We start from the raw sequence: 13669 nt of genomic DNA, 5'->3' as shown, positions 1-13669 counted from the left end.
GTGGTGGAACGCATCTTCCACACCCTTTCTAAGAAAGGATGGATGAGAAATAAAGGTGCAGTTCTACAGATGTTTTCATCTTACCCTCACACTTGATTGATGGTTTGACTGGGTGAAGACATCTAGGCTGAAAATAACTTTCTCTCTGAATTTTGAAGGCACGGCTTCATTGACTTCTCGTTTCCAGCCTTGCTGCTGTTGAGCGTAGAATATTATTCTGCCTCCCATTTCTTTGTATACTGCTTACTTTTTGCCCCCTTCTCTGGTAACTTTTAGATTTTCTCTTCATCCACCATGTCTTGAAACCTCACAGGGATTTAGGTGGGTCTTTCCTCACTTTGCGGGTGGTAGGTGGACCCTTCCAATCTGAAGAGAGCCAGACCGCATCTCCCCTTCCAGCTTCCTCTGTCTTACTCCTCGACCATCTTTTTGAACTTAGAAACCAAGAATTTGGCTTCTTTATGCTCTCATCTATGAAGAAGTGGTTCTCATCACTAATAGTAAGAGCGTAACAAACAAAGCACATGCATTAATTCCTCCACGTGTCTTACACAGGGGAGTGGGGAGTAGGAGGGTGGTCTCCAAGCTCCTTCCTCTTCCCCTGTCAGGCTGGTTTTTTGTTTTTGTTTTTGTTTTTGAGACAGGGTCTTACTCTGTTGCCCAGGCTGGAGTGCAGTGGTGTGATCTTAGCTCACTGCAGCTGCAACCTCCTGGGCTCAAGCGATCCTCCCACCTCAGCCTCCCAAGTAGCTGAGACTATAGACCCGTGTCACCACACCTGGCTAATTTTTGTAGAGACAGGGTCTCATTACGTTGGCCAGGTTGGTCTTGAACTCCTGAGCCCAAGCAATCCTCCTGCCTCAGCCTCCCAAAGTGCTGGGATCACAGGCTTGAGCCGCAGTGCCCTGCGAGGCTGGCTGTTGACCACAGACTTACATCCTCAGCTCAGCCCGCCCTGTCTCAGCCCCTGCCCAGTCCACCTTTGATGGACAGCATATTAATCAGCTTGGGCTGCCATAACAACAGAAATGGTTTAAACAACAGAAATTAATTTTCTCACAGTTCTGGAGACTGGGAGGCCAAGGCCAAGGTGCTAGTGGGCTTTGTTTCTTCCGAGGCCTCTCTAGATGGCCACCTTCTCTCTGTGTCCTCACATGGCCATCCCTCTGTGCCTGTCCGCCTCTGGGGTCTCTCTGTGTGTCCAAGCCTCTTCCTCTTATAAGGACACCTGGCAGATTGAATTAGGGCCCACCCTAATGGCCTCATTTTGAACTTAATCACCTCTTTAAACACCCTGTCTCCAAACACAGTCATATTCTGAGACACTGGGGCTTTGAACTTCAACTTGTGAGTTTGAGGGAGCAGAGTTCAGTTAGATGGGGTACTCAGTGATTAGAAACCCCACGGTGCTGGTTAAGTCCAATCACTGGTTCGCAGGCCAAGTGAAAGGAAACAGACGCAAATCAGGAAGGATTCTGTGTGAGTACACAGTAACCAGGCCACTCTTCTGGGAGGGTAGTGCAAAGCCGAAATGCGGCATGCTCCACCTCCAGCTCACCACTGTCCAGCCCAGGAAATCCGCACATCTTTGCGGGTGCCATGCACGCTATGCTGACAGAGCACAAGGGACATTTACTGATAGCTCCAGGGCAGACATTGAAGGACAAGGCTCCTTCACGTATCTCCACAATGACTCTCAGCCACACCATTTGTTCACTTCCCTGGGTGCCTTCCTAAACCTCCAAGCTTCCCTGGAATCCCTTGACTCCCGTCCAAAATATAGTATTAGTATAAAGGGAGTCGACAAACTCATGACCACAAGCTGCGAATTCCAGTGACGTCAGGGTCAGGCAGGTAACATAAGCAAAGGAAGGAGACAGGGGGACATATGAGAGGGAGTGGTGAGGACCGGGGCTGAGTAGAGAGGGGCTGCCCTGCCAAAAAGCATTTCAATTCAGTGTGTGTTGGAACACTGCCAGCCAAAAACAAAAAAAAAACACCAAACACAAACCAACCAACAAAACCAAGTTTGCTGACCAAATGCGGCCTCCAAGCATCTAGTTTGTGACCTTCACTGAGGATATGGTTAAAAGAGGAGGCTTTGAAGACACAGACCTGGTTTTGAATTTCACTGTTTCTGTGAAACGGTCTGGTCCAAATGTTAGAGGTGTATGAGAAATATATGAAATAAAGCATGTAGTGCTGAGTGCAGGCCTAACACATAGCAAGTGCTAAATTAATAGTAGCTATTAATATTACTGTGGTAAATAAAAGTAGTGATGTGATTTTAAGCCTTCTCAGCAACAGTGCGGAGAGTACTCTCACGTGTGGAGTGGTGGTGCCTCCTGGTGGTCATAATTAGGAACTGCAGAGCAGTGTAGCAGGCCTAACAGAATGACTAGGAGCCAAGTGGGCTTTAGGGTCAGACAATGGGTTTGAATCCAGTTCTGCCATCTGTGAGTGGGTGACACAGGTCATTCACCTCCATGCTTAGCCTCCATATTCAACCGCCCTACACCTACAACCCCACAGTGGCTCTGACAACTTAACAAGACAACGTAATATCACTTCGTATGCAGTAAAGCCCTTAATAAGTGCTACGATCCTAGGATGATCCTGGCATGATGTCAGAACTCAGAACACCCCAGCACCACACTGTCAACATCCTTCTCCCTTGTGAGAAGGTGAAACAGGTGGGTACCCGGTTATTTTTTCTTTTATCGGGTGGCAATGGGAAGGGGTTATCCCAGACCAGAGCTCCTGACCAGAAAAACAGACCTGCTGTAGACACCTGAAATTCACCGGAGCAAAGTATTCCTTTGAGTTACGCATTGCTCTATCCAGACTTCTCTTTTAAACCGGAAGTTCCCCTAGAAGGGTGACTGTATTAGCCCCAAATACCCACATGAGGATGAGTTTATCAGCTGCTCCCCGCCTCGACAGGAGGGACCTGGGGGACACTTTGTGCTGTCATTATCTCCGTTTGGGCCCCCCACCCCAGTCACAGCCTTCTGCCCACTTGCCATTGCTGGCCTACAGAGCTGGCTTCCTGCCTGCCCGGGATGGGAGACCCTGCCTTCAAGCTGGCTCAGTTGTCCCCAGAAGGTGGAGAACCAGAGGCCAGACCTGACCTGAGGCAGTAGGGTCCCCTCTCCCGCGGCCCTCTGTGGAAGCGCCCTGCACCCAGGCCTCCTCAGCCCTGCTCCTCCACCCTAGGCCCTGAGCTCTTCTTCCAGCAAACAGCAGCGGCATCTGTCTGGAAACGCAGGAAGGGGGCCTCCACTTGTATCCTTTCCTGCCGCCAGATGGAGAAATAAAAACAAGAATAACAGATCATGCTGCCAGAGCATGTGTGCTGGGGCCCGTGCTGGGCACTGCAGACCCACTGGTTCATTTCATCATCTCGCCAACCCCATGTGATAGATACAACTGTACACATTTCACAGATGAGAAAACTGAGGCTCAGAAGGGTGAGTGACTTGTCCAAGGTCACAGAGCTAGACAGCAGGAGAGCCTGGGTGGGAACAAGGCGGACCACTGCCTGACCCTTCACCATGGTGCAATGTTTACCCGGTGATGAGCCACCCCTTCCACCTCCAAATCCAAGAGGCCTGCCGCTGACTGACCAAGATCCAGCCCATTACTCTACCATCAAATCGATCACACATGAGCACGAACTATCGAATTGACACTGACCCACCCTGACAAATGTCACTGGCCAAATGTGTAACTGGTCATAACTGACAGATGGACAGACATTTGGCTTGGGAAAGCTAGGGCCTGGCTAATCTTTGCTTTTAAAAGATCTTAATTTTTTTTTAAATTTTAAACTTAAAAATTGAGGTACAATTTACATCCTCTAAAGTGTCCACATTTTAGGTGTACAGATTGATGCGGTTTGGTTTTGGTTTTGAGATGGAGTCTTGCGTCTTGCTCCTTTGCTCAGGCTGGAATATAGGGGCGTGATCTTGGCTCACTGCAACCTCCACCTCCTGGAGTCAAGGGATTCTCCTGCCTCGGCCTCCCGAGTAGCTGGGATCACAGGCATGTGCCACCACACCTGGCTAATTTTTGTATTTTTAGTAGACATGGGGTTTCACCATGTTGGGCTAGTCTCAAACTCCTGACCTCAGGTGACTGGCCCACCTCAGCCTCCCAAAGTGCTGGGATTACAGGTGTGCGCCACCGCGCCTGGCCAGATTGATGAGTTTGACACACATGTATGTCCCAGTCAAGCTACCGGATATTCCTGTCACCTAGAAATCTCCCACACCCCTTTCCAGCCAACCCCTGCCCCTACTGCTCTAGGCAACCACCGCTCTGATTTCTATCACTACAGCTAGGTTTAGCCTTTTCTAGAATTTCATACACATGGAAGCACTGGGTATGCACATGTGTCTGCTTCTTTCACTTAATGGCTTTTAAATTCATCCATGTTGTTCCCTGTCTTTAATCTCTTCCTTTTTGTCCCTGAACAGGACTCCATTGTAAGCGATCAGGCGCAGTCTGTTTTTCTGTTCTCCTGGTGACAGTCGTGTGTGTGTTTCTAGGTTTTGGCAATTATGCCTAAAGCTGCTATCAACATTCTTGTACAAGTCTTTTTGGACATATGTTTTCATTTATTTTGAGTAAATACGTGGGAGTAGAAATGCTTGATCATAGGGTAGGTATGTTTAACTTCAAAATAAAACCTGCCAAACTGTTTCCCCAAGTGGGTGTATGATCTGGTCAATTAATTTTAACTATTCATCTGGTGAGCCAGAACTACCTACCAACTGACCTCCTTCCCAGACAAATACCATGTGACTCCTGAGCTGGGCTTCTGGGAACTAGAATTGTTCCCGGGGACAGGCTGGGTGTTGACCAGAAGCAAAGGATGGCATTTGGGAAGTTGTCTGGCTGGCTGCCCGCCTTCTGGGGCCTGTGCTGGGCACTGCAGACCCACCATCTCCTTTCTGCCCCAGCTCCTCTTACAGGCTTCTGAGGCCAAAGAACTTCTGCCGGGCCAGACATCCCAACTCCCTCTAAGGAGGCCCTCAGCAAGATGCTCATTCGGTCCCTTGCATCAGTGCCAGGTGGAGAGAATGTGACCGGGGCTATCCTGAGGCTGGGAGAGGGGGTAGGAAGGAAGGCAGGACCTGTCTAGACCAGACCAGAGTTCCATGCTCAGGTGTGAGGCTGCACAGCCCCATGGGACGCCTCAGATCTGGGAGAGGGAATTATCTCACCTGTGAGAGTGGGGACAATACCGTCAACAGCTCAGCCCTGGCCTCGTGTCAGTTATCGATTGCTGCCTAATGAAGAATCCCCAAGCTTATGGGTTACAATGATTATTCATTCTATCTCACAAACCTGTGGGTTGACTAGATGGTTCTCCTCCTCCATGTGGTTGGTGAGGGCATTAGGACACTGGAGTTGGAGCGAAAAAGACAGTTTCTCTCCAGATCCAGAGCTCAACTGAGATGACTGAAACACCTGGGGTGGACTGGACATCTCTCTTCTCTTTCTCCATCCGTGTGGCCTGTTCATGGAGCCAGCTTGGGCTCCCTCATCACATGGTGGTCTTGGGAGCACTGGGCTTTTTTTTTTTTTTTTGAGATAGGGTCTCACCCTGTCACCCAGGCTAACATGCAGTGGCATGATCACGGCTCACTGCAGCCTCGACCTCTCTGGGTTCAGGTGATCCTCCCACCTCAACCTCCTGAGTAACCGGGACTACAGGCGCATGCTGCCATGTCTGGCTAATTTTTTTTTTAGAGAATGGGTCTCACTATGTTGCCCAGGCTGGTCTTGAACTCCTGGGTTCAAGTGATTCACCCACCTCAGCCTCACAAAGTGCTGGGATTACAGACGTGAGCCACCATGACCATCTGAATTGGACTTCTTACATGGTGTGATAAGCTGAATAGTGTACCCCCAAAATTTATATCTGCCCAGAACCTCAAAATACAACCTGATGTATGGTTGTATATGACCTCATCTTAACTAGTTATATCTGCAAAGATGAGAAAAGTCTTTGGAGATGTAACTAGTTAAGATGAGGTCATACTGGATTAGGTTAAGACCTAAATCCAACGTCAGATGTCCTTCTAAGGAGGTTAGAAGACAGATACACACATGGAAGAAGGCCATGTGAAGATAGAGGAGGAGACTAGAGTTATGCCAACACCAGCCATGAAATGCCAAGGACTACCAGGAGCCAAGAGACAGGCATGGAACAGATTCTCCCCCAGAGCCTCCAGAAGGACCCAGCCGTGCCGACACCTTGATTTTGGCCTTCTAGCCTCCAGAACTGAGAATACATTTCTGTTGCCCTAAGCTTCCCAGTTTGTGGTACCTTGTTATAGCAGCGCTGGGAAACTAACTTGCGTGGTGGCTGGGGTCTGAGGATGAAGCAGAAGCTAATGGCATCTTGAAGGCTGGGCCCAGAACCGATGGAGCATCACCCCGCCATGCTTCATCGGGCAAAGCAGGGCCTCTCAGCATAGGCACCATTGATACTAGACTGGTCTCATTCTGTTTGGTGAGGGCAGAGGAATTGAAGGAGGTTGCTCTGTGTGTTCCAGGATGTTTAGTGGAATCCCTGGCTTCTACTCATAGCACCCCCACCAGGCCCAACAACTAAAAATGTCCCCAGAGATTGCCCAATGTCACCTGGAGGACAAAGCCACCCTGGATTGAGAACCGCTGGGTTAAAGTAAGTAACGGGATCAGCGCAGCTCCCAGGGCAGGGGCTGTACGAGCGCGTGAACAGCAGCAGGCTCTGAGGGCCACCAATGGGACAGTCCCCCACTTCAGGATCACCTGGAACTTGCCTTGAGATTTGCAGGATATACCCCACAGCCCCCAGATCTTTTTTTTTCCTTAGAGACAGAGGTTCCCTGTCGCTCAGGCTGGAGTGCAGTGGTGCGATCATGGCTCACTGCAGCCTCGAGCTCCCGGGCTCAAGCGAGGCCTCAGCCTCCTGAGTAGCTAGGACTACAGGCACAAGCCACCATGCATGCCCGGCTAATTTTTAATTTTGTAGAGATGGGGATCTTGCAATGCTGCCCAGACTTGTCTCAAACTCCAGGCATCAAGTGACTCTCCTGCCACTCAGAGTGCTGGATTACAGGTATGAGCCACGTGCCTGGTCCCCCCCCAGACCTTCAGTCCCACGGGTTCCACCTTATGAAGTGAGTCCCAGGTGGGGGTCAGAAGCTGGCGCCCAGGTCCAGGACCCCATGGAGGGTTACCTGTGATTTTGGGTGCTTCTGCACACTTGTTGCCAACTTGAGATGCCGAATTCAAACCACCATAGAGCTGCTCCCTGTACCAGGTGAGAAGTGTAGGAAAATGGTTTGAAGCCACGTGGTTTGCCCTGGGCAGTCTAATAGGCAAGAAATGAATGCACATGTGTCTAGGTTGGGCACTGCACAAAGAACGCCACATCTAAGGCCAACAGGGCAAACATACTAACTCACATGAGTGGCAAAGGTAAAGATTCATGGGCTTCCACCCGAGTCCTGGGGCAGCATAGGAGAGCCTCTGCCCACCTAAACCAGTGCTGGCAGCCCCAGCCGTGCCACACGCTTGGGAGAACACGTTCACCCTGTGCCACACCCTCCGCTGCCCAACCCCAAACCTACATTGTGGCCTCGGCGTGGCAGGTGGCTGGCGGGAGCACACCCGGCAAGGGTGTAAGGGTGTGTGAAGCACAGAGCGTGGCATCTGTGTGTGCAGCGGAGTTCACCTGGGAGGAAGCAGCGTAGCATTTGCCTGATTTCTTGTATGTTGCATACACGCTGGACACTGACTCAGAAGGGCTGCTTTTTCTGCTTGATTTGTTTTTAAATGATACATTTTCACATCTCCATCTCTGTAGCCATGACCCGAAACAAAATGGAATGTTTCCATCACCCCTGATAGTTCCCATGCGCCCCTGTTCATCAGTGATTTCACCCCCCTCCCTCCCCACCACCTCCCCAGGTAAACACCACCCTAACTGTTATTGCCATAAACTGAGTTTGCCTCCTTTTCTATCGTTTTATATAAATGGACTCATATTGTTATCTTTTCTGTCTGGCTTTTCTTCAGCACCATTTTCTCAAGATTCATTCCTGCAGCTGTATATAGCCATCCCTTTTATTTTTATTTTTATTTTTATTTTTGGCAACCAAGTCTTGCTCTGTTGCCCAAGTTGGAGTGCAGTGGTGCAATCCTGGCTCACTGCAACCTCCACCTTCCCAGTACAGGCCGTTCTCCTGTCTCAGCCTCCTGAGTAGCTGGGATTACAGGCTTGCGCCACCGTGCCTGGCTAGTTTTTTGTATTTTTTAGTAGAGACAGGGTTTCACTATGTTGCCCAGGCTGGTCTCAAACTCCTAGGCTTAAGCGATCCACCCACCTCAGCCTCCCAAATCCCTTGTACTTTTTATTGGTGTGCAATATGATAAAAAAACTTGGTTTATGAAATTGCAGTTCCTAACTGGATGCTACTGTTTACGGCCCAGCGCCAGACCCCTACCCCCTCCTCTCCTTCCCTGAACTCCATCTTTACACTTTGGCCATGACCACTGTCACCCAACTCACCTAGAGTGAGCGTCCCATCCCGCCTCAGTCCAGCTTTCCCCCAGGGCCACCTGTGATCATTCACGCTGTGCAATGCCATCCTGACTCCAACAATCCCCAGGGGAGAGGTGACGGATATCCTAACTACCCTGCTTCAATTGTGATACATGGTATGTGTATATATCACATATATATCACATGTACCCCATCAATATGTACAAATATTGTGTATCAAAAATGGAGAACTACTGTGAAAAACAATGACTGGAGGAAGAGAAGCCTTTTTCCAGTTTACACCCTGGCCCGGCCTGGCTGGCAGCAGGTTCTCCACTTCCCACAGCCAGAGCCCTTTAAAAACGGGTTTGGCCCCAATGCCATTGCTGCAGCTGGAACGGGCACAGCTGGCTCATCTAGGAAAGCGCACGGCCAGCTTTGTGTGAAAGGAGAGGAAACTCTCCCCCTGCACATAGCTGCTGCCGCTGGATTCCAAATTCCTTGTCCTGTCCTCCCATCTTCCCCGAATCCTGCCCCAACTTATCCTTGAAGCACTGTTCCACTGCAGCCCGGCACACTCCCACCAGAGCCATGGGCCACCAGCCACCACCCTTCCAGGGGATACAGTGCGGCAGAGCACACAGGCCACGCCACTGGCAGTTCAGCCACCTCACGCAGCCTCAACTTCCTCATTTGTGAAATGGGCACAACGACAGCAACTAGCTCACTTGGTGGGAAAACGTAAGATAATCTAGGTAAAGTCCTGGCACAGTGCCTGGTGCACAAGTCGTCACTGAATATTACCTTTTGGTTGATCTGTGCAGGACTGTTCTCCAGGTGGCCTTGGGCCAACCCACCAACCCAGTTCTCCTCACCTGCCACCCCACCCCCCTCTCCCTCCACTATTTATTTATTTATTTATTTATTTATTTATTTATTTATTTATTTATTTTGAGACAGAGTCTCACTCTATCACCCAGGCTGTATCACCTAGGCTGGAGTGCAGATGTGCGATCTCAGCTCACTGTGCAACCTCCACATCTCGGGTTCAAGTGAGTCTCCTGCCTCAGCTGCCCAAGTAGCTGGGATTACAGATGTGCGCCACCACACCTGGCTAATTTTTGTATTTTTAGTAGAGTTGGGGTTAGGCTGGCCTATGTGGGCCAGGCTGGCCTTGAACTCCTGAATTCAAGTGATCCACCCACCTTTGCCTCATAAAGTGCTGGGATTACAGGCATAAGCCACAACGCCCGGCCACCCGCTTTGTTGCTTGACTCTCAGGACTAACTTGGTGAGTGCTAGGAATGCAACATCCTGAGATACGTAGGAACTGCTACAACAGCCCAGGCTCTATTCCCCTTTCCCCTACAAACAGAGTATCCTTAGGTGTTTTAGCCCAGCCTATTGTGTTACCCCTGAAGTATACAACCTGGGCTGGGCTATCTTTTGGGGTCTCTCAGCTGTGGTACAATTGGGGCACACACAGAGACTCCATTCACCCCGGGGAAGATTTCCTGAGCCTGGGGTACTGGTTTGCAATGAATCCCAGGCTCCTGTTGTCCATTGCTGTCTGTCTGTAAGTAACAAACCCATTTCATTTCATGTAACTTTTGTGCGTGGGGGTTCTGCCTCACCAGATTCAGGCAAACTGGTCACCAGCGCACAGAAACCCTGCTCCACAACCTGGGATCTAGTTGAAACTCTGGCACTAGTGCCGATGTGAGTGGGCTCAATGCCTGGGCAAAAATGCACTTCTACTCCTGTCCTTCAGTTTCTCCATCTATAAAAGAGATGGTACGCAGCACCTTGGGAGGCTGAGGTGGGTGGATCACGTGAGGCCAGGAGTTCAAGACTAGCCTGGCCAACATGGCAAAATCCCATCCCTACTAAAAATACAAAAATTAGCCAGGTGTGATGGTGCATGCCTGTAGTACAGGTGACCGATACAGTCACGTCCAAACCTCACATCCTATAAAGCTGTGATTCCCAGAGGCTGAGAACTCACCACTACTTTTGTACTTTCATTTTAAATATTTAAATCTTCAATCCATTTGCGAGTGACATTAGTGCAAATATGAGCCATGGATCTAAGTTTACTTTTTCCCCAAATGGTTGCCCAGTTGTCTCTTTGCTATGTATTAAATGTCCCATTTCACCTTTTTGAGTGACACTCCTTTAATTAGAAAATTGAGTCCATTTCTGGATTTTAAAAATCTTATTCCATTGATCCATTGATTTTACTGTAGATTTTTAATATACTTAAGTATTTTTGTGGGTCAAGCAACCTCTAGTTTCTTTCTGAAATATTTTAGACATATAAACAGTACAGAGAGAATATAACTAGCACCTAGGCAACCTCTACCAATCTTAAACTTCAGTCAGAACTCAACCCTCTTGATTATTAGGAAGAGTCTGCTCTTCCCAATAATTATAATCAAGGTTCCCACATGTTTCATTCTACCAGTTGCCATCCTCCTCTGAAAGTAGCTGCTTCGAATTTATCATTTCCATTATTTAAACACAAATGTAAATATCCACGATATATAATATTGCTTTATGTGTTTTAGAATTTTGTGTAAATTTCTCTTACTATCAATATCATTCTCCACTTACAGGTTTTTGAGATATATTTAATGTTGGTATATGTAGCTTCTCATTCTCATGGCACTAAGAATTAAATGAAATAATCCTTGTATGCAATTAGAAGTGTCTGGAATGCGATAAACAAGGTTAGCTGTCATTATCAATATCACCGATCATTATTTTTATTATCACCATTCCTACAATAGGGATCAAAGGGATCAGAGGTTCACACACGACACTGTTGAGGAGTCGCAAAATGGAGCCCCGATTTCTTTTAGGATAACAGGAGCCGTTTTCCCTGCTCTGAGGTATGTTTGGATGGGAACAGTGGGCTCGGTGTCAGCTGTTCCCTGGTGCTGTGCACAGCTTGCAGGAATGGCTCTGATTTTAATGACTCTGCCATGGACTCCCAACTTGGCCATATGACTTGCTCTAGCCAATGAGACAGCAGCGAACACTATGCAAGCGGAAACTTCAAAAGTGCTTGCTCACTGGCCTTGCCCTCTTACTGCTCTTGGTCAGACCCGTTACCATGAGAACAAGCCCACGCTAGCCTGCTGGATGATGGGAGACCCTGCAGAGAAAAGGAAGGTGCCCCAGCTGACATCAGAAAGCCCTGTGCCCATCCAGCAGCCAATTTCAGATGTATGAGTGAGTTCCAGCTGAGATAAGCCAAACTTGGCAAAATCGCAGAACTGCCCACATGAACCTACCCAAACTGCCATCCCAGAGTTGTGAGCTCAATAAATAGTTGTTGTATTAAGTCACAGAGTCCGGGGTGGTTTGTTATGCTGCATAAGCTAGCTGATACACCTGGTTATCTGACAGCTCCACCAACCACTGACTGTATCCGCAGACTTAACTCTTGGTTAGATGACCAGAAAACAATATTCCACGTGCGTGAACCACAACCCACAAGAGACAGGCTCCCTTTCAGAAACATCAAACGACATTCAACAGCTGGCAGGTCTGAAAAGCTCTCACCCATATCATGAGTGTGCAAAACATGCCTTGACCAATGATAATCACCATGGGGCACCTTCTGGGGGATGGTGGTATCCCCCCAAAGAGCAGACTCTTCCCAAGGTAACCACAGGTGATGTATCGGTGTTTCTAACTGGTCCTAATCCCAAATCCATGTCTGAAACCTCACCTTATACCTACATATGAACTTCATGGGTGCAAACACCACGCCTGGTCATACCAGAAAGCAGAGTTCCCAAAAAGGGTAGATGTCCTTCTGCACACAGCAAAGACGTGTTGGGCCATGCCTAGAGGAAAAGGAGGCAGAGGCTGCAGAGCTGGAAGCTCAGCTGTTTCCAGGCCCTGGGCTGTCAGATCGCTGTCCACAGCCTTGCCAGGAAGTGCCCCACAGTCCCACATTTGGAAGTGAACAAGCTGGAAGGGTGAGTTTCCAACTGGACACAGCTGGTGACGATCAAGATCGTGACCCCAGAGAACTGCCCTCAGACTCTGCAAGGCCCATTCTCACCACAGGTGGAGTTATTTGCCTGCATAATTGATGAAGTCGGGCCCTCTCTCCTGCCCCCAGACACAGAGGAGGGACCATGCACTTCCTGACATTGTGGCCTCAAATCCCACAACCACAAGGGCCATCCATTTAGGGACAACATTGATGTCTGCCTCAGGAAGTCCCTTCCCACTCCACCTGCCTGGGAACACTCCCCTCTGATGTGACTGCTTCTGGACTCACGTTATAAACAATTCCTTTTTTAATGGGCTGAAACACTGGACTAGAACCACCTCCCCCCAAAAACAAATGCAAATCCACAATACCAAGTACTATACAAAGGTGCTCTCATTATGCTTGGCTCAAAACGATTCACAAGAGGAAAGGAACCGACGCCATATGTACGCGTGTCTAAGAATAAGACAGAGACGCTTTCTCTACGCGTATGCTTCCCAAAAATTAATGAATGCAATCTCTCATCCTAGTCCTTTACAGATTTTTCTAAGGTTTCTTCCTGTGTTTGAATTCCTCTATTAGAAAAAAATTAATCAAAGCAAAATGTCCCTATGGCTAGAAATTAAATATTTATGGACGTGTTACAGAAAGCAGTAATTTGCCACCCCCTCTCCACACCAACGCAACTCTTACAGTGTAATTCCTGAAGACTACCTAGTATAACTCTAAGTAATATATTTATACTATTCTTTCTTGATTTATCAGCTCTGACAGTAGTTCTTCCCAAATTCCTCTAAAGGTTTTGATAGATTACTTTGATTTTTTTCTGCTCCTTGAAACATCACACCTTTAAACAATGCACTTAAACCTCAATTAAACGAGCTTTTCTATTACAATAACTTTTGTCTCCCTACTACAATTGATGAAAACTCCCTTCCACCTCCCCACCCTTCTTTCATTTTATACCTTTTGATGTCTTTTAGCTGCATCATAACTTTTACCTGTAATTAACTCCTTAATTGCCAGGCACTATTCTGTGTACTGGGGATACAACCTTCGAGAAGACAGCATTCCTTCTCTCGTGGAAATGACCCTTTAAGGGAAGCAGAAAATAAAAA

The sequence above is a fragment of the Theropithecus gelada genome, chromosome 10, assembly GCF_003255815.1.
Source record: "Theropithecus gelada isolate Dixy chromosome 10, Tgel_1.0, whole genome shotgun sequence".
NCBI lineage: Eukaryota > Metazoa > Chordata > Mammalia > Primates > Cercopithecidae > Theropithecus > Theropithecus gelada.
Note: the sequence above shows the minus strand (reverse complement) of the source record.